Below are 19574 nucleotides of genomic sequence, written 5' to 3' on the forward strand. Positions count from 1 at the left end.
ATGCCAGCTTTACAAGGAGCTATTTTTCTCTCATTTTCGGTTTCGATAATTAATGAAGCCATTACATATTTGCAGTCAATTGCTTTCTTTCTTTTATATATACATTTAATTATACCTAAGAGCCGAAGCATGCATTGAGCGAAATACGGTGTGTTTTTTACTACACACGAAGACTCCAATAGGGCAGAATGTGCCGTGGCAAGAAAACTAGCGTCTCTCCTTACCAAGAAAAAATGATTTCCTGAAAGAAGATGCCAAGGGCTGGAGGCTAATTGAAAACCCACTGCGTTCCACGCCTCACATGTCATATCCTCAGTAGGTGGACTATATGTTATGTGAACAGATAGCCTGAAATCACCAGACGCAATTAATCCTACATCCATCTCGCTTTTCATCACTCTGTCTGTCTGAAGCCTGCATACCTATATGATGGATGTGTGTTGTGTGGGACTGTACGTCTGTCGGTGTGCTTTTTGTGTATTTCTGCATGTGTTAGGGAGCGGAGGAGAGAGAACGTCTCTGTGTGTTGGACTGTATGAGTGGGTGGGGGCAGGTGAGGTGGTCGGTGAACAAGAGTGCCTAAAGGCCTGTGTGCATTGAAACCAGTATATGTATTAGACTTTGAGCATGATTACTGAATGTCTTTTTTAGCATAGATGCATATTGGTCCTGTGGTCTATGTATATATATGTCTACAGTGTGTTGGCTTGTGTGCTTGGATGTGCATTTACGTTGCTCTATGTCAAGTTGTGCATGGATGTTGTGTCTATTTATGTGCATGCACTATATAATAATGCAGGGTTGCATCTTCAGCCTGTTGGTCTGGGTCTCACTTATTAACGTTATATTACAGAAGATCCCACTGGAAGAAAAAAGAAGATGAAGATACGTTGTTCCTGTCAATTTGGGAGCCAAATAAAGAAACTAAGGGGCATATGTACAAGAACTAAACGGCGCCGTAGCGTACATTTTTTGATGTTACGGGCGCTTTTTTTTTTTGTTGCTGTAAACTGCAGTTGCGGCACTTTTCCGGCGTAAACGTGAATTGTTAAGATCGCGACTTCTGTTAGCAGGACTTAACAAAAATTAGATGCAAGGTGGACGTTCCTGTGCAAAAACTCCTGCTAACCCCACTTCGTGATATTTACAAATAAAGTTTCCATACGGTGATAACCCTCCACAACTGCCATTAAGTCCATTTAGAGGCAGTTTTTTAAGACCTGAAAATAGCTGGTCTTAAATTGGTCATTTCAGATGTTTTGGGGATGGAAAGCGTTGCAAGGAATGTTTCTGTGCTGCCCTGCGACAAAACAAAAGGGCAGATAGAGCACATTCCTGGGCCTCATTCATGAAAAGTGTTGAATCGCTGCAACAAAAGAGCGCTGCAACACTTTTCACTGCGCCCTCCTTGTGACACCATGGATGTGCTGTATTCAATGTATGGCGCTCCATGTCGCAATTAATGACAGATACGTCTGGAATCCTGGCTTATCTGGCAGCACACTACTACAGGTGTTTTGCAAGCATGACACATCTCCAGTACTGCATGGGGCAAGCCTATCCCTATTGCACTGCGTCACCCTTATGCCTGCCATGAGCCAGGCGTAAGGTTTTGACGCAGTGGTGTCCTAGAATTGCTGCAGTGAAATCTTAGAAACTTCACTGAGCCAATCATACAAGGTTTTATTCTGTGGGAATGCCCACCCTGCATACATCATACCAGACACGGGTATGATGCGGCACACGGCTTCACAAGGTCACACATATGCCTAGATGTGTCACTTTGTAAATGCGGCGCAATGTGGCGCAAGATTCACACTGCAAGTACGTCAAGATAAATAACGTACTGGCAGCATTAAACTGCCGGAAAGGGTTCAGGAATTCTGCAAACTGGACTTCTTTTCCATCTGAAAAGGTCTTAATCTAGACATCTGCACACCGGCCATGCCAATCTACCGATGGGCCGAGGGCAACGATAACCAAGAAAGCAACTGATGTCAGCATGCATTAAGTGGTATTTATAAGCAGATCCACTGATCACTTTCAGAGTCTTCCTTTCTCTTAGTTTCAAGCCCTGTATAGTGTAGCTATGCTGGTAGTGATCATCTCATAACAGTGAAACTTTGCCCAGATACATTGAAACAAAGTGGACAGAACAATTTAGCTTATTAATGTGGTCGGAAGGTGTGACTGGCTTAGATGCATTTTATTCATCTAAAGATACTTGTGGATTTCATGTTATTGCCCAAGAATGACAAATGCTTTTTTTTACTAACTATTCTCTGCGAGTTGTTTTTGTAGTTTTCATTTTACTTCATTGAATTTAATATCTCCTGCTGAAGTACTGGGTATTTTAGGGAACACACCCTATGACTTCTGGGTTCTCCCTGTTCCAGACCTACAGAAACACAGAGTCTTCTGGGTGAAGTCAAAGATCAGTTTATTGGCTGCAGACCAATTACAGGTATCCTAGAAGTACAACAGCGTGTATGTTCTCAGGAGACTGCCTAAAATCACAGAAACGGGCTTCTTCTTAAATACAGATTTTCCTGCCTCAGGCATACATTCCTAGGTTTATGATACGGCAATATACAAGTGTACATTTCAAACGAAAGAGCAGAGTCATGATGACCATCCCACATTCCAGTTAAGCCAGCCCACAATTATTTACACAGCAAGACTCAGATCCCACATCAGATATCGATAGGCCCCAATAAACTCGGGCAGCTCCTGTTGATAGAAACAAGTCATAAAGCAGGAACAGTCAGGTGTGAAAGAGATTAGCCGGAGGCTTGTGTAGGATGAAAGGGTTTTATGGTGTGTCAAGCCCTGATGCTAATAACAGGTGGCCAGGGGACGGGGTGCTCGTGAGACCGGACTGACCTGGGGCAGTGGAGCCAGCTGCCCAGGTCACAGAGAAGTCAAAGGAAAGCACATGTACTGTGAGGCCCGTATTTGCTTCACTATAGCCTATGTGAGGGCAATCATAAGATGGCCACCGCTCCAAGATGGAACCCGCATAGTAATGTAAAATAACGTGTACACAGTGCATTCATAGCTAGAACGTTATACAAAGCACTTGTACATACCGCATTAACCATTTGCGGTTCGCTGATCCCGGGATGGACAGGGGTAGGGCCCTGTCTACTACGCGGTCCCAAATATTAAAGTACGACAGATCCTCCTTTTGCCCTTACATAGGCAATCACTATACTCATCTTAATCCGAGTCTAGGTCAATGTTCACGAAGTCATGGAGATGTTGCTGTAGCATCATCTTATTACTTAGCTCGTCCCTCGTTACAGGTTTCCTTACACATAATGTAGCACAGAGGCCACATATCGCAGGAGCACACTGTATACACAGACAGAACAGGAAAATAATCGCTAAGATCATTCCAATGACCATCAGAACTTTCCAACCCCAGGCAGATATCAATTCCTAGAACCACCCCACCAGTGACCAATCTCCTTTATCCAAGTGTATGGATTCGGATATTTTATGCAGTTTGGAGATGGCTTGATAAACTGTTGGAGCGTTATCTGGTATGAAAATGCAACAACTGGATTGGATAACCTTACATACCCCACCACGGTCTGCAAGTATAACGTCTAGAACCATGCGGTTCTGCAAAGTCATAAGGCGATCCGCTTGGAGCTCAGCTGTCAAATTACCAAGGGCACCAGCCGTTACATTGACAGTGGATTCAACCACCCGAGTCAGTTGTCTCAAGTTCCTACTATTTACCATAGGTCCCCAAAACGGCAGAAAACCCAAAAAGAAGTCTCCTGCTTCCTGACCGGCAGTATCCTCTTTACTAATCACGCCTCTCACAACTCTGGTCTTGTGATAGTCAGAGGCAGCGGTAAATGTTGGCGGTAGCAAGTTTGCAATATAACATGTGCCCGAGAAATCAGGGGGCAACCATGTATATGCTCGATCTTTGCAGATAAAGTATGTACCCTTGGCAGCCAAAAATGCAGGGGAAAACTGTGACGGAAAAGTGTACGTTTCAGTACAGTCACTTCTCCCCAGTTGAGCTCTTGGATTCTGACCATAACCTTGTAAACAGAACCGACCTATGTGGGGTACGACCCAGATTGGGGATGAGATTTTTCGCTGTCTTTCACCCAGACTAATACTATACCCCGTTGCGTTCCACCCTACATAAGCTCTCAATTCTTCCTTGGGAATGGATGAGTATGCATCGATATCTCTGCTCATATCGGCAACTCCTTTCATTAAGGCCTTATTATTGGTGATAGGTCTGATGGAACGCGGCTGTCGAGGGGAGTACGTATCTAGAGCATAGAGAAACATGGTCTGGAATGCCCATGACGATCCATTGTAACTATACGGCAACACTAGATAGGGAATACCCTTATTGATGGTATGTGGCATTAACCCACACACCCAGCAATTGGTTGTATTCATAACTAGTTGGTGCTGGTGCAGGAGCTGAATAAACGAGTTATTCACAAACTCTGATCGTCTAACTTGTTCATGTTCAGGCAGAGGGTGAAAAGAGTGTGAGGAGGCAGTAGAAGGAGGTATAGGCTGTACAGTGGGGGCAATGGGCTCTTGAGAGGAGAAGAATACAAATCCTACAGTAAACATTATCATACTACACAGTATAAATAGACACAAAAATATAAAACATTTGCTCTTCATAATTGTACATGTCCTTGCTTTAAAGTTCATTTCCTCAACGGGTCTCTCCATCTTAAAAAACTCCATCCTCTACTCGGGCCGCTCGCGGCGGATGAGTTTCTTCTGCTAAGGAGTACGCCTGTCAGCCCAGGGAACGCCCTAGACCAACCAGAACCGTCAACCTAACGTCTTCGGCCTGTACCCCAAAGTCTTTGCACCGCGACCCTGCGGCTGAACCCGGATGGTGGTTCGAAAAAGAAAAATCAAGAAAGTCCTTCAGATGGGAGAGCTTATAATGTCAAAAAGAAAATAGTAAGGAAATCTTTATTTGTCCATAGGCCTTGGTCTCAAATTATAGCGGAGACGGCCAGGTGCTGTTTGATCTTGAAACAAGAGTTCAGGCTCTGTGGTGTCCAATCGATTTGACGGTGGCAAAGCTTCTTGCAAAATATCGTTACTCTCTTGGTCTGAAGCTGTGTCTCTTATGCGTGCGTCACTGAATGGTACAAAACGAGGTACAGTGTAAGGGTGGGCGTAGTTCGCGAAGTAGCACTTCGCGAAGCTACGCAAAGTGAAGTTCGCACTACGCGAGCTACGCGTAGCACTTCGCGAACTGCGAAGTAACATGTTCGCACTGTGCAAGATGTTGTTTTCAATGATTGCACAGTGCGGACAAGCAACCGGCACTGTGCAATCATTGAAAATGGCATCTTGCACAGTGCGAGCTGTAGTTTTCTGCTGCTCGAGTAGATTTTTACTCGAGCTGCAGCTTTCTCAACGCGAACTGGTAGTTTCTCATCGCGAGCGGTCGCGAGCATACGCGACCCCTCGCAATGAGAAACCTGACCTTCTCGCGTTGGGAATCTCGCCGGGAGGTTTATTTTCCATGCTCGCGATCGCGAACAAGGAAAAAGTCTCGCCAGGATGTCATTTTGCTTGCTCGCGGTCGCCAACTTGACGTTGAGGACCGCGAGCAAGCAAAAAATGACCGCAGCACTACGCAACACTACGCTACGCGTGTTCGCACTGTGCTACGTGCAGTTCGCGTAGCGCGAAGTAGCGCGAACTTCGCAAACTACGCGAGCGTAGCGTAGTGCTTCGCCCAGGCCTAGTACAGTGTCTGTCTCAGAGTCGGCGATACCCTCCTGGACCCACCGGTCATATGGCAGGGGCAAGGGGACTACCTTGCAGTGGGTGCCATGGACCCAATTCTTTTTCCCTTTCACTCGAACCGCTGATCTCGTCGACAGAAGTACAAGGTGGGGGCCGATCCAAAGAGGCTCGTCGTTGCTCTTGCGCTGGAAATTTCTAATCAGCACCCACGTGCCAGGATCGATAGAGTGTCCAGGAGTTTCAGAAGCTTGGGGAAGAGTATCATGCACCTGTTGGTGTAAAACACGTCGTTTAGCCGTCAAATCATACAAGTAATCAAGCAGTACTGGATGCTCGATTTCACTGAATTTCGTAGGCCTTGGCACACCCCATACGTTGGCCGGGCGGCCAAAAAACACTTCATAAGGACTAAGTCCCACTCGTGAGTGTACGGTCATTCTGGTGGACAGGAGTGCTAAAGGCAGAGCGTCAAGCCATTTAAGACCGGTGCTCGCCTGTATTTCGGCCAGCTTGAGTTTTAGAGCGCCGTTGTAGCGCTCTACTAATCCAGCTGATTGGGGGTGATTTGCAGCGTGAAATTTCTGCCTTATACCTAGTCCCTCACACACATTCTTCATTACTTTACCCACAAACTCACTTCCATTATCACACCACACCATTCTTGGCATTCCAAACCTAGGGAAAAATTATTTCACAAGGGCTTTGGCTGTGGATAAAGCAGTGTTATCTTTTAGAGGATAGGCCTCAACCCATTTTGAAAAAGCGCAGACAACCACCAATACATATTTCAGGTTGTTGCACCTTTCCATGTGGATAAAGTCCAGCTGCAAAACTTCAAATGGGTATGATGGGGGTGCAAAATGACCAGCTGGAGTTGGGGTTCCCCTACCAGGGTTGTACTTCAAACATACCATACAATTCTTGACCACATTCTCTGCACACTTGGGAATTCCAGCATTCTGCCATACTGGAGCCAACAACTTACAAATACCTTTCGTACTGATATGTGCCATTCCATGTGCCATAGTAACTGCTGGAAGCACATATGCATCAGGTAACAACCATCGCTTATGTCCTGTCAGATCAATCCAACAACCATTCTCATCCAACTTACCCATACTTTCTCTCCACTTGCTCAATTCTTTCTCCGTGGCTTCAGCTTGAAGGGACTTCACACTCTCTATTGTGTTTTCACACATTCCAACCTCACCAACCCATCTTGCGGGGCCTGCCACATGTATTCTAGTCTTCACATCCTGTGCTGTTTCTTTCGCGATCTCATCAGCAAACGCATTCCCACGTCCAACATCATCAGTGATTTTCTTGTGCGCACTGCATTTCATAATCGCAACTTGCAACGGTAGGGTCAGTGACTCAAGGAGGTCATTCACCAACTTGCCATTCTGAATTTTAGCCCCATGTGACGTCAGGAACCCACGTTCTTTCCACAATCGCCCAAAACTATGAGCCACGCCAAAGGCGTACTGGCTATCTGTGTATATATTCACTCTCATTCCTTCAGACAACACGCATGCTCTTGTGAGGGCGATTAATTCTGCTGCTTGGGCCGAATTATGTGGCACACGTGCAGTTTCCACAACCATGTGTAAAGTCGTGATAGCATACGCAGCAGTCGTGTCACCATTCGGGAGCTTGAAACATGAACCATCCACCCATAAAGTACCATCACACTCAGTCAGGGGAGTATCTTTGAGATCTACTCTCCCTTTCGTCTCTTCTTCTGTTCTGAACAGACAATCATGTTGCTCAATCTCATCTAGGTCTGCTGGATTTGGCAATAATGTAGCTGGATTCAACGTGTGGCATCTCTTTATGTGTATGTGATTTGCTAACATTGTGAGCTCATACCCTGATAATCGCGCACTAGTTAAGTGTTGTGTCTTGGTTCTGTTTAACAATGTATCCACAGCATGTGGAACCATGACAATCAATGTATTATCCATTACTAGACCAGCAGATTGTCAAATAGACATAGCTGCAGCCGCTGTGGCTCTCAGACAACTTGGCAATGCCCTCGCTACAGGGTCCAAGGTTGATGAAAAATATGGGCATGGGCGCGGTCTGTCGCCAAAAGGCTGTGTTAACACTGATAATGCACAACCATCTTTCTCGTGAACGTACAATGTGAAAGGCTTGCTGTAGTCAGGGGTACCCAACACAGGAGCTGAACATAATGCATTGCGCAATTCCCAAAAACTTTTCTGACACTCTTCAGACCATGGGATAGGATTCGGTGTGTCTTTGCATGTTAATGCTAACAAAGGTTTTGCCAACAAGGAAAAATTTGGGATCCAGTGCCTACAGTATGAGGTAATGCCCAAGAAAGCACGTACTTCTCTCTGTGTTCTTGGCACATTCAACTGTGCAATGGCTTGAATTCTTTCTGGGGTCAGTTTCCTTCCCTCCTTCGATAAGAGATGACCTAAGTAGGTCACCTCTTGTCAACAATATTGCAGCTTTGAGAGAGACACTTTGTGATGGAAAGCAGATAAATGACGCAACAATGATAATGTGGCTTCTTTGCAAATCCTTTCAGTATCCGCGGCGATTAGTAAATCGTCAACGTACTGGATGAGGATAGCGCCACTAGGTAAAACCAGTGCATCAAGCTGCGCTTTCAAAGCTTGACTGTATATTGATGGACTTTCGCCGTAGCCCTGGGGAGCGCGTTTGAAGCGGAAGCTTCGGCCTCCTAAACTAAAGCCAAAAATGTCTCTAATCTCTTCTGCAATTGGGATGCTAAAGAAAGCATTCTTTAAATCGATCACTGAAAACCATGCAGCAGAAGCTGGAATCATGGTTAACAAGGCAGTTATATCAGGGACAACCGGAAACTGTGGCACAACAATCTTATTAACCTCTCTAAGATCAATCACAAATCTGGAAACAGGTGGCTGTGAAGGGTCCGTTCGTTTTAAGACAGGTAAAATCGGACTGTTGCAAACGTTACCTCTTGTCTCTTCAATTACACCCTTATTAATCAAATCGCTGACAATTTCCAACATCGCTTTCTGACCTTCATTGGAGATCTTGTACTGGGGAATACGCGGCAATCTGACATTGGCTTTTAAAGTGACCACATATGGCGGTATTTCCAAAAGACCCACATCATTGGGACCAGTAGCCCAAAGGGCATCCGGAAGGGATGACAATTCAGGTGGCATTGTATTTTTAGACAAATACATCGGGGAAATCACTTTCTTGCCTAATGTAAGTTTTACTCCTGAGGGAGAACAATACAGCGTTGCGTGCAATCTTTTTAGCAAATCTAAGCCTAGCAAATTTTCACCACAACCTGTCGTTAGGATGAGAGGTGCTTTTAGCTCGCAAGGTCCAACAAAAAGAGACATAGGACTAGAAATCGGGTTTCTAACCGGGGCGCCAGAAAAACCTACTGAAACATTGATGTCGCCAGAAAGGGAGTTTTGAATGCATAATTGAACTCTTTGCAGCACCAGTGTCTAGCAGAAAGGGCTCCGTTACATTTGCTGTAGTCACCTCAACATACGGCCCGCTCTGATCCACTGGCACTGAAACAACTCCCTCCCTCTGTCTATGGCTGTCCTAGTAATCATTATTTTCTACATTGTCGTCTTCTGCATAATAATCATTATTGTAGTACTGCGCTGTATTACTAGTCGCGTTGGCTTGCTGATCAAAGCTATTTATGGTATTTTGAGGCGGAAGAGGACGCGCGTTCTGGGGAACATTTCCACGCCCTCTGCCTCTAGGAGCTTGCTGACCACCCCTACCTCTTGCGCCATACGTATTACTGTTACGCTGCATCAATTTAGGGCAACTATATTTAAAATGACCTTCCTCTTTGCAATATGAACATTGGTTGGGACCTACAGGGACACGTGGTTGATAATACCCATTCATTTGCTGATTATGCTGAAACTGTTAGGGTTAGTGATAGACACCTTGGGGTTGTCTATAACTATTCTGACCTCCACGTGGCGGGTAAGCCTGCTGCAAAAGGACCTTCGTTTTCAGCTCTTTCGTTTTCTTATCTGTTCTATCTTTTTCGTCTTTATCTCTGTTTTCATAATACTGTGCAGTAGCCAGTATTTGCGCTGAAGAGGAAACAGCCCAAGAACTTTCTGAGTCTTTCAATTTCTTACACAACTCGGGAAGTAGATTCTGCACAAATTTATCAACAAACAAGCGTTGGCCACCTTCAGTGCTCATGTCTTGGCCACTGTGGTCGATAAACGTTTCTTCAAACCTGGTAAAGAAGTCTGACACTGTCTCATCTTTCTTCTGCTTGCATGCAGATAGTTTGTCCCAGTTTACGCGCATCGCAGGCATTATGGTCTTCATATATGTGATAATTCTACCAGGGAGTTCTGCTATTAAAGGCTCAGGTTTCGCGCCACCAATTTGTCTAGCGTCTGCTGCAATGATGTCAGCCCATGTAGCACCTAGTTCTGCGTCGTGATCTGCATTACGAATTGATACCCATAGGGGCTGTGGAACAACATTACCAAACAACATGTCTATGTCTGCCAAATTCATAACGCATGATCCTGCCGTTTGTGACAACTCTTTATAATATCCTGAAGGGTTTTTACGGGGATCAGGCAATGTCTGCTTAAGCGCTAACACCTCAGAACGCTTCCATGGGACGTGTACCCAAACACGCTGAAAATGCGCTGGCATCGCAGCAATACCGTTAGCGGCATCAGCTGCAACGGCGTCCTTCCATACCGGAGGGACTTCTCTCATGGGGTATTGTCGCGCTTTTACCTTTTTCCCCACAGGGACATCTTGTCCAAACAATGACTGTTGACAATCATCATTCCTGAAGGACAATACAATCGCAACTGCTTTATCTACGTCGCGACCCACAATTGTACCAGTTCCAAAATCAAATCTCACTCGACACAACTCCTGCGGGCTTGGATTTTTACCATTATCCTCCAATTCCTCACAGAGGATTTCGCACATTTTCTCAAACACATACCTCTGTTTCGAAGCATCCCATTGGTGAAAAACGTCAACAACTGACCCCACATCATAGAGTGAAGGGAAAACTATCCACCTACGCGCCATATGATCTATTACTTTCTTCTCATCGGGGTTAGGCAGTTGACTGCGCAATTGCTTACGCTGTAAACCAGGAGTCGCACTAGATGACTCAAAGAGAGGCGACATTAAATTAGTAACTATATTAGCAAGACGTTGTCGCGCTGAAGGAGAAGTTGAGGCAAGAACAGGGGGATAAACAGAGGGGAGAAAAGAGGACGTAGAAACAGGTACTGGAGTAGTGCAAGGAAGAGTGTCAGGGGAGGCAGTTGCTGAGATAGACAAAGTCGCAGGAAGCGAGGGGGCAACTGGAAACACAACTGCGGCCCTTGAGAGGGCTGCACTGCAGGGACAGGAGCCGGCTGCAGAGCAGCTGGCGGCTGCGGTAAGGCTTGTGGTACATTAACTGGAGGTGGCATATTCGCAAGCTGGGGAGGCGCCGTGGTATTTTGAGCATACGGGGGTGGTGAACTCAGCAAATGCGACATCAGGGGATCTTTCTCCTTGTCTTCTAACTCATTCTGTTTAGAGTGCGGTAAAGCTGGGTAACATTTGTCGATCCCTAGCTTACGCTGTCTGTGCAATTGCTCATTCATTTGTTCCTCCTCATTGTCTTTAAATTGCACAGCTGCTTGCATTACTGTCATACCTTTTTCTCTCTTATTCTTCTTTGCTAGCTTAATTTCCTTCTGTTTGGCTTCCTTCCGCCATAAGCGGAAAGAATCAAACATCGCTGGCCGGGCTTTCTTTTTAAACAATTTTACTTCCAAATTATCTAAGATATCTGTATCGAAACTACCATTTTGGGGCCATTTTAAAACACCGTCTTTTCTGGTGTAATGGATCCATACTTCGTTATATGCAATGGGGCCTACGCCATGTTTTACATAAAGCTCATAAGTCGGAGTTCCAATCGGAGGAACCGGACATGATTCCTCCAGCTGGAAATCCCTTCCACAACCCAAACAAAATATTCTACCAAATATTCTAGAACCACGCATGTTTGCTCACTAGTCTAGATCCAAACTTCAAAGGATTATCGATTACGATAGTCTCGTGAATACACGAGTCCTCTGGCTTTGGCGTTTGCAAACTCCAAATCAAAGCGATCCCGAAGGATACCAAAACAAATTGGGAGACGCTCCACTTATACTTAACTGAATATTGATGATCGATGGCGTCACCAGAAGACTCTCTCGATTGTTTCGCTCCATCAAACTCGTCAAGGGTCCAAAACAGGTCGATTAATCAGGGCAGCAGTCCTTCGTAGCCGTCGGGACGCGGAGAACTTTGCAGAAAAGACTTTTGGACCACGTCGATATGCAGGGGTCGATGAAGTGGCGGCCTTCCTCCGGAATTTCCACACGAAGCTCCTCACGAACCTCTGGCTTGGACTGGTACCGCTGAAATCGCCCCACGTTGGGCGCCAAACTGAAGTACTGGGTATTTTAAGCCCAGCGGTGCAGGGGAACACACCCTATGACCTCTGGGTTCTCCCTGTTCCAGACCTACAGAAACACAGAGTCTTCTGGGTGAAGTCAAAGATCAGTTTATTGGCTGCAGACCAATTACAGGTATCCTAGAAGTACAACAGCGTGTATGTTCTCAGGAGACTGCCTAAAATCACAGAAACGGGCTTCTTCTTAAATACAGATTTTCCTGCCTCAGGCATACATTCCTAGGTTTATGATACGGCAATATACAAGTGTACATTTCAAACGAAAGAGCAGAGTCATGATGACCATCCCACATTCCAGTTAAGCAAGCCCACAATTATTTACACAGCAAGACTCAGATCCCACATCAGATATCGGTAGGCCCCAATAAACTCGGGCGACACTGCAGAAGCTCACAGTCGAACTGCCATCCCAACAAGCCCTGACAAAGTCAAACGGTCAGGATTTTATTATTTATGGAAGTGTTTCTCCATTAATTGGGAAGTTCTTGAATGGGGGAATAGGAGAAGGCAAACATGAGTTGATAGGTGGTTGAATGAATTTATGAATAGGTGTGTGAAACAGTGGCTCTGTGCATGGTACTTGGGAAAGTGACTAGTTACGAGTATGCATAAATGGATGCATGAATGAATGAGTTACTGTGGGGCTGTGAGTAAAGGGGACACTCCTCTGCCATCAATGGAGTCGCCCTGCCCAACACCCTTTGCTTGGTCATTCATATGCTCAATCCTTCTTGTTGTCCATCCCTGGACAATCATTCATCATTCTTACATCCATCAGTGCACATGTTCACCCCTTCATCTATCCATATATTCACGTACCCATTCGACCATACAACCATACATGCACTCATTTCCCTGAGGTTTCATTCATTCAGCAATCTACCCAGTCAGTCACTCACTCACACAGTCAACAATGTAGTTAGTAATCAACCCAGTATTCACTGTTTGACTTATTTTCCGCAGAACTGCATATATTTCATCACCAATCACTCATTTAGAAAAGTTTAACTTAGTGGATTTTCCCATTCTCGTTTATATTTCACGAAATACGTGATTGTTTTAATTTATGAAATTAATTTACAATGTGAAATGAATTGTACCTTTAAAATGTTTCTATTACTTTATTTTCCCAAGAAGCAATGTTCACCCTTCACTACCAAGGTACCATTGAATCATAAGAACAAGTTAGGATAATATGACTTAGAATAGAGCTGGCAAAAATATTAAAATGCATTGAATTAGCCCGTCTTAATGTAATTGAAGACCATTGCTCATATCACTTGCTGAAGGACCTATCCAGAAACTTACTGGCGGACTGTGTTCATGCACATATACGTCTCGCGAGAGTAAAACGACGATTTCTAAATCAGGAATGGTGTTTTAGTCTGCCAAATTACATCTTTCTCGCATCTAAATTTGCTAAAACGTTTTTGAATTTGGAGCATTGCATTTTCATCAGCTAGATGTATTGACAGAATGATGCATATTTACTTTTACCCCCATAAGCGATGAAAGGCCATTATCAAAACATGATATTTTGACTTTGCACTTGGCTAGTTTTCAATATGAATACATCAAATTACGTATAATGCGTCTCAAATTCGAACAATACTTCTTCCGGGAAAAATGTGTTTTCATTTTTATCACAATAATTTCTGTTGGGCTGTAAACAAGCTTAAGAAGAAAAGTGGATTAGGGCTGTTAGACTTTAATCTTGTAACTCAAAGTGGTTTTAGTTTGATTGTTTTTTCCACCAGACCATCAATCCATGAATGACAATGGATGCGCTTTTCATTGTTATACTCACATTAACAGGCACTCACTTCGAGCTCTATGCTTTCCCAGAATTCAAAGGGACGAGGTTATCACAGAAGCCAGTAGGCCAGGCAACATTTCTGTCCATTATCCTAAAAATTATTGCAGATACTGGCGGCATCGGTAAGGATCCTAATACCATTCCTAAGATCCCACACTTACTTTTAGCGCAATATTTTACTATAGGTGAAAAGGGGAATTGTATTCTTTGGGGCAGATTTATGAGCCCCTTGCGTCACTTTTCCCATGTTAAAAGTGACGCAAAAGTGGCGCAAGGGGCTCATAAATCTGCCCCTTTGTCTTTTGTCTGTAAAAGAAAGCGAATTCTAGAGTTGAAACTAGAGGCCTCTAGCAAGAGAGTTTTAGACAAGATTAGATTTGGTACCCCGCACCACCTGCTCGCTTTTCCCTAAATGAAGTCCTACCCCTTAGAGATGACCCCCATCGACGGGAACCTGTTTTTGCTGCACAGAAGGTTAGGACCCATAAAGATGCTCTGATATATTTGCTTGCACTAAATGATCATTTTGTGTCTTTTAATGCTGCCATTTTTATTATGAAGGCAATACACCTAAGGAAAGCCTCATGTTTTAGATATTACTATGGAGTGTAATGACTGATTTCAATTGTTTTAACAACTGTGAGGTATTGATGGTTCGCTAATTATGTTTATTACGTCGATTTGGAAGAGGAAGAGGTGTGGCACCACGTCCAGGGCGACTGACTCTGGAATCTGGGGATCACGGTTCGATCCCCCGGCACTGGCGGCATATTAGTCCAGCACCTTGTGACTCTGGGCAATAGCTTGCTTAATCTTCCCGACGGCCCCTAGTGCCTAGAGACCCTTATGGGTGATTGTTTGTGCTTTACAACTGTGAATTATTATTTGTTTTTATACTGTATAAATATCATTTTATGTTTTTTTATGGCTGTTTTTAACTTGCCGAACAAAGTTTTTGAACCGAAACCAGTTCCAGAATCAATTCAGGGCGACGCTGTAGTTAACAGTTATATAATCATATGCTTGCTGGTTTTTGCTTCCGCTTACAGTGTCATGTTGCCTTGCAAATATTTTTGTTCTGGTGTGCCTGGTATGCATGCGGCCAGTTTGTATTGCTTTATTATAAAGGCTTTTCCAAATGTGCTGAGCTCACCAAATAGCTTTGAACGATTAATGGCATTATGGCTATGCTGCATGGCTCTCTGCTCTTTAACAGACTATGGGCCAGATGTACGACTCACCAATATGCGACCCGCAAATTGTGTCGCATTTATGACACGCTATTTGCGACTCGCAAATTGGGATGCACAACAGTGTCTCAGACACTGTTTGTGCTTCCTAATGGGATTGTAAATTGCATGCCTCATTAATATTATGAGGCTAGTGCAATTTACGACCCCATTAGGAATTGCTAGCACTCACAGGGATGATGGCCTGCTGGGGTCAGCAGACCACCATGTCTCTGACTGCTTTTTTAATAAAGCAGTTTTAAAAAAAAATACAGCCGGTTTTCCTTAAAGGAAAACGGGATGCATTTAAAAAAGAAAAATTAAACGTTTCAGTTTCATTTTTTAAGGGCAGGCAGTGGTCCCTGGGACCGTTGCCTGCTCTTAAAAAATATTTTCTCACATACTCACAAACGGGAAGGGGTCCCCTGGGTACCCCTTCCCGTTTGTGAGTGGGTTACTGCCTACTTGAAGTAGGTGGTAAACTGCAAGTCTTTTGCGGCTGCAAAAAAATTGTACATGGCATGGTGACGCGCTGTTAGGAAGGGATGTCCCTTCCTAATAGCGAGAGTCGCAATTGCTATTTTATGGGTCAGTGACTCGCAAAATAGCATCTGTACATGCCATTACCCTTTTTTGCAGTTGCAAATGGGAGGATCTACCATTTGTGGCCGCAAAAAAGGGTCGTACATATGGCCCCAAATGAGCATATGCTGCAATTCTTATGCAGAATCACAGCACACATTCCGTAGATCGGTCACTTCTGGGCAAGTCACCTAGCTAATCTGCAGTGCATGACAGGGAAAGGGAAGGAGAGTGCCGTATTTAAGGAAATACGGTGCACTCCCGCCTCTTCTCTTACACTGGCACCCTTTTGGCAGCCTAGCACCAACACAGGGACACTTGCACCATGGTGCAAGGGTGTCTGTGTTGCATGCAGGATTGTTTTTGTGCTGGAAGGGGCACCTTCCTGCACAAAAACAATCATGAGAGGCAAATTCCGCTTTCTATGTGTGTTGAGCACACATCAAAAGAGGAAGTGAAAAGGTGAAACAAGCATTTGCAATGCAATAGGTCTCGCATTACTGAATGTTTGAGCTATTGGTGTTGCTAATAATAATGCAACACCAATAGATCAAACTTTCAGCAATGCACAACCTATTGCATTGTAAATGTTTGTTAACCGTGCAACCTGCGTAGTGGGAGGTGTGTGTTTTCATTCCTGAACTTCAGGTGTCCACACCCTAGCGGGATGTACATAGAGTCTCACCCGAGACTTTGATGTGCAGGGCACAAGACTATGCTATATGATCATTGGAGTATGCGCTTCAGAGAAATGTGAACAATGTCTCCTTGCTGCTGCTGGGGGTTGGTTAAGCTGCTGCTGGGAAGGATCATGTGCTGTTTCACCTATTGGTATTGGGGCACGCCAAAGTTGCTGCTGGGAGGGGGTATGTGCCGTTTCTCCTACAGCCACTAACACTGGCTGTGTTGCTGCTGAAAGAGGGTGTGTTTACAATGTCCACTGAGGCTTCGCTTTGGTACTTCTGAGGGTGTGCCTAGGTTTATGAATGAGCAGCTCAGCTAGTCCAGGTATTTTTACGTTGCATTCTGGAACTTGTAGTCCTGTTTTAGGCTATTAAAAACAATGACTACAAGTCTTAGAAAGCAAAGCAAAAAACCTGACCTGGATGAGACACTTAATGGCATATGGAAAAGGAAGAGCCAGGAGTGACTATCTAAAACCTCCTGTTTTCCTTGCTACTGTTGATTGGTTTGATAGAAGTAGCGGTTTAGATTTTCCTGCTTCTGGAATATGCAAGCCTGTCCTGGTCCTGGGAAGGAGGGGTTTCCGAAACTTCCCGTGCTGCTGCTTGCGACTGTCTGTACTGCTCCTGTGTAAAGAGGAGATACCCCGTTGTTTCTGGGGCCTGGGTGTGCAGGTACTAGAAAGGAAAGTGTTCAGATAATACTAATGTTCCCAGAGAATGGCAGTACTACTGATGGGAGAGAGCTGGGCTGCTGCAAACAGAATGAGATGTTGCACACAGCTACTACTGCAGCTTTCAGCTCATTATTTACCTTGTAAATGTAAATGTAGTTGAGCTTATATAGCGCACAGCTACCCGCTGTGGGTTTCCCGGCGCTTGCTTAGGGAACCTGTCCTGGTATTCCCCTGTGAGATAGCAGGGTATCCACAAGGTGAAAGTCAGGCATCCCGCCGCGAGGGGCCGTTGTGGAGATTAAGCAAGCTATTGCCCAGAGTCGCAGAGTGTGAACCCGTGAGTCGAGGAGGCACCGGGGCGAGAATTATCGAGTCCATGGAATTTTTAGCCCAAGACCCGCCGAGGCGGGGAATTGAACCCTGGTCCAGGACCGATCTCAGCTTCCGGGTCTGCCGCCTCTAACCCCTGAGCCACACTTCTCCACCTTGCAGATTCCCTCTTGCTGCCACTGCCTGCTCACTCGGGCAAGAAAAAGTGGGGATAGGAAAATAGGTGTCAAAACAAAAGACAACTGGCTCTTGCATATTCTCATGCAATGTTACAGAAACATGCTTAGCGCTTCCACGGCAAGAGCCGTGCGGAGGGGGAGACATTGGGGAAGGCGGTAAAAGATTTGGCAGCATGCCATCTCACCGCAAGGCCAAGCATGCACGCAAAGGATTTTTCAATCCCCCTGCTTGCTGGAAATACATGGCATCCCCTGGCAGTGCTCTGTCGAACACGGAGATTGAGGGTGCAAGAACAGTTCTGATGGGGGTCAGGAGACTGCTGCTGACACAACAGGAACCCCCCAGTCCCTGAATAAAGAGATAGGCAGAGGAAGGTAACATCCATGGGGATCCCACTAGGGGAGTGGTGGGGTTCCCCAGAGAAGGGGGTGGTGGCTCTCATGCATAATAAGCATAGGAAGGTCATCTCCGGTGACAGAGGGCCACAGACCACCTCTTCTAAACCATGAAGGGCAGCAGATGAGCTGGGACAGCAGACGCCTAATGTAGGCTGGACGCACAGCAGCAGAGTCAACCATTTAGAGAGTAGTGTTATGTTGTGGGCCCTAGCTGTGCAGTCTTAAGATCCTGAGGACCCCCGGCATGACATGATGCATTTGCAGAGTGCACCTTTCCGCAAAACACTGCTACTTACCATTGCCAGGTGGTTGTTTCTGTCCAGCAGTCACCCAGTTATTTCAAGGTCTGCAGAGCCGTGTTGTGGGCTGCTGATCAGATGCTGCAGGGGAGAAGGGGAAGTGGGCAGGTCTGAGCCCAGCTCAGCAGCTGATCGCCATGGCATCTACCGCTGCAGAACTGATCCTGGGAGAGGCTGACACCGGCCGATGACGTAGGCGCAGTTTCTTCAACCCAGTAGGGGGAGTGGGAGGAGCATATCATTGGTAGCCTGTTTTTGGTGGTGGGGGGCACTGTAAAGGGAAATGCAGCTTTAAAGCTGCAAGCAAAAGATTAAAGTTAACGTTTGTCAAAAAAATGGTGGTAGGAGAACCATGCCCTGCAGATTGAAATAAAAGAAAGTGAAGCTTAAGTATTCTGTCTTTCTCTCATGCACTGCGGGAGCCCGTACTCGGAAGCATGTAATGTTTATAAATAAAACGTGGCTGGTGTTGTTCCATCCTGAAAGTGGGTGTCGTGCTGAAACAAAGCACAGTGCCCATGTACATAAAATATATGTGGCTGCAATTTAAGCGGGCACCAGGTTAATGAATAAGTAGTCTCCAAAGAAACAGATAAGGTCATAGAGTGTAGGGAAACTGTAGTTGGCCGGTGCACCTGGCTCAAAAACAGATGTGATGTATCGGGAGCACCAGCCAATAAGGAACCAATGGCATGCAAGCAGCTGTAATTACACTCAGTAGAGTGATTACAGCAGGTCTTGCAGGCAGTCCATGCACGCTGATGCTCGATCTAAAAAGATATCTCCTCCTTACACCTCTCTGGGAAGGTGTGTCTTTCTGGGACATTCCCAGGTTTACGACTCCTGGTAAATCTGGGAATGCATCAAAAACCATGGGAGTTGCTTGGAAACACCCACGCAATGCCCATGGAATGCCTTACTAGCACAGATTAAGGTAATGCAGCGATTTGCTCTGTGTTGCTTTACTCCAGAGTTATGGAGCCAATCAGGGCCACGCAAAGTGGTCTTGCTTTGCTTCATAGATCTCATTTAGGACTTGTGTCGCTCTGGCTCTACCTTGCGTAGTGGTGCAAGAGTGAAGCAACTCTGCTTATAAATATGCCCCTACA

The sequence above is a fragment of the Triturus cristatus genome, chromosome 8 (assembly GCF_964204655.1).
Source record: "Triturus cristatus chromosome 8, aTriCri1.1, whole genome shotgun sequence".
NCBI lineage: Eukaryota > Metazoa > Chordata > Amphibia > Caudata > Salamandridae > Triturus > Triturus cristatus.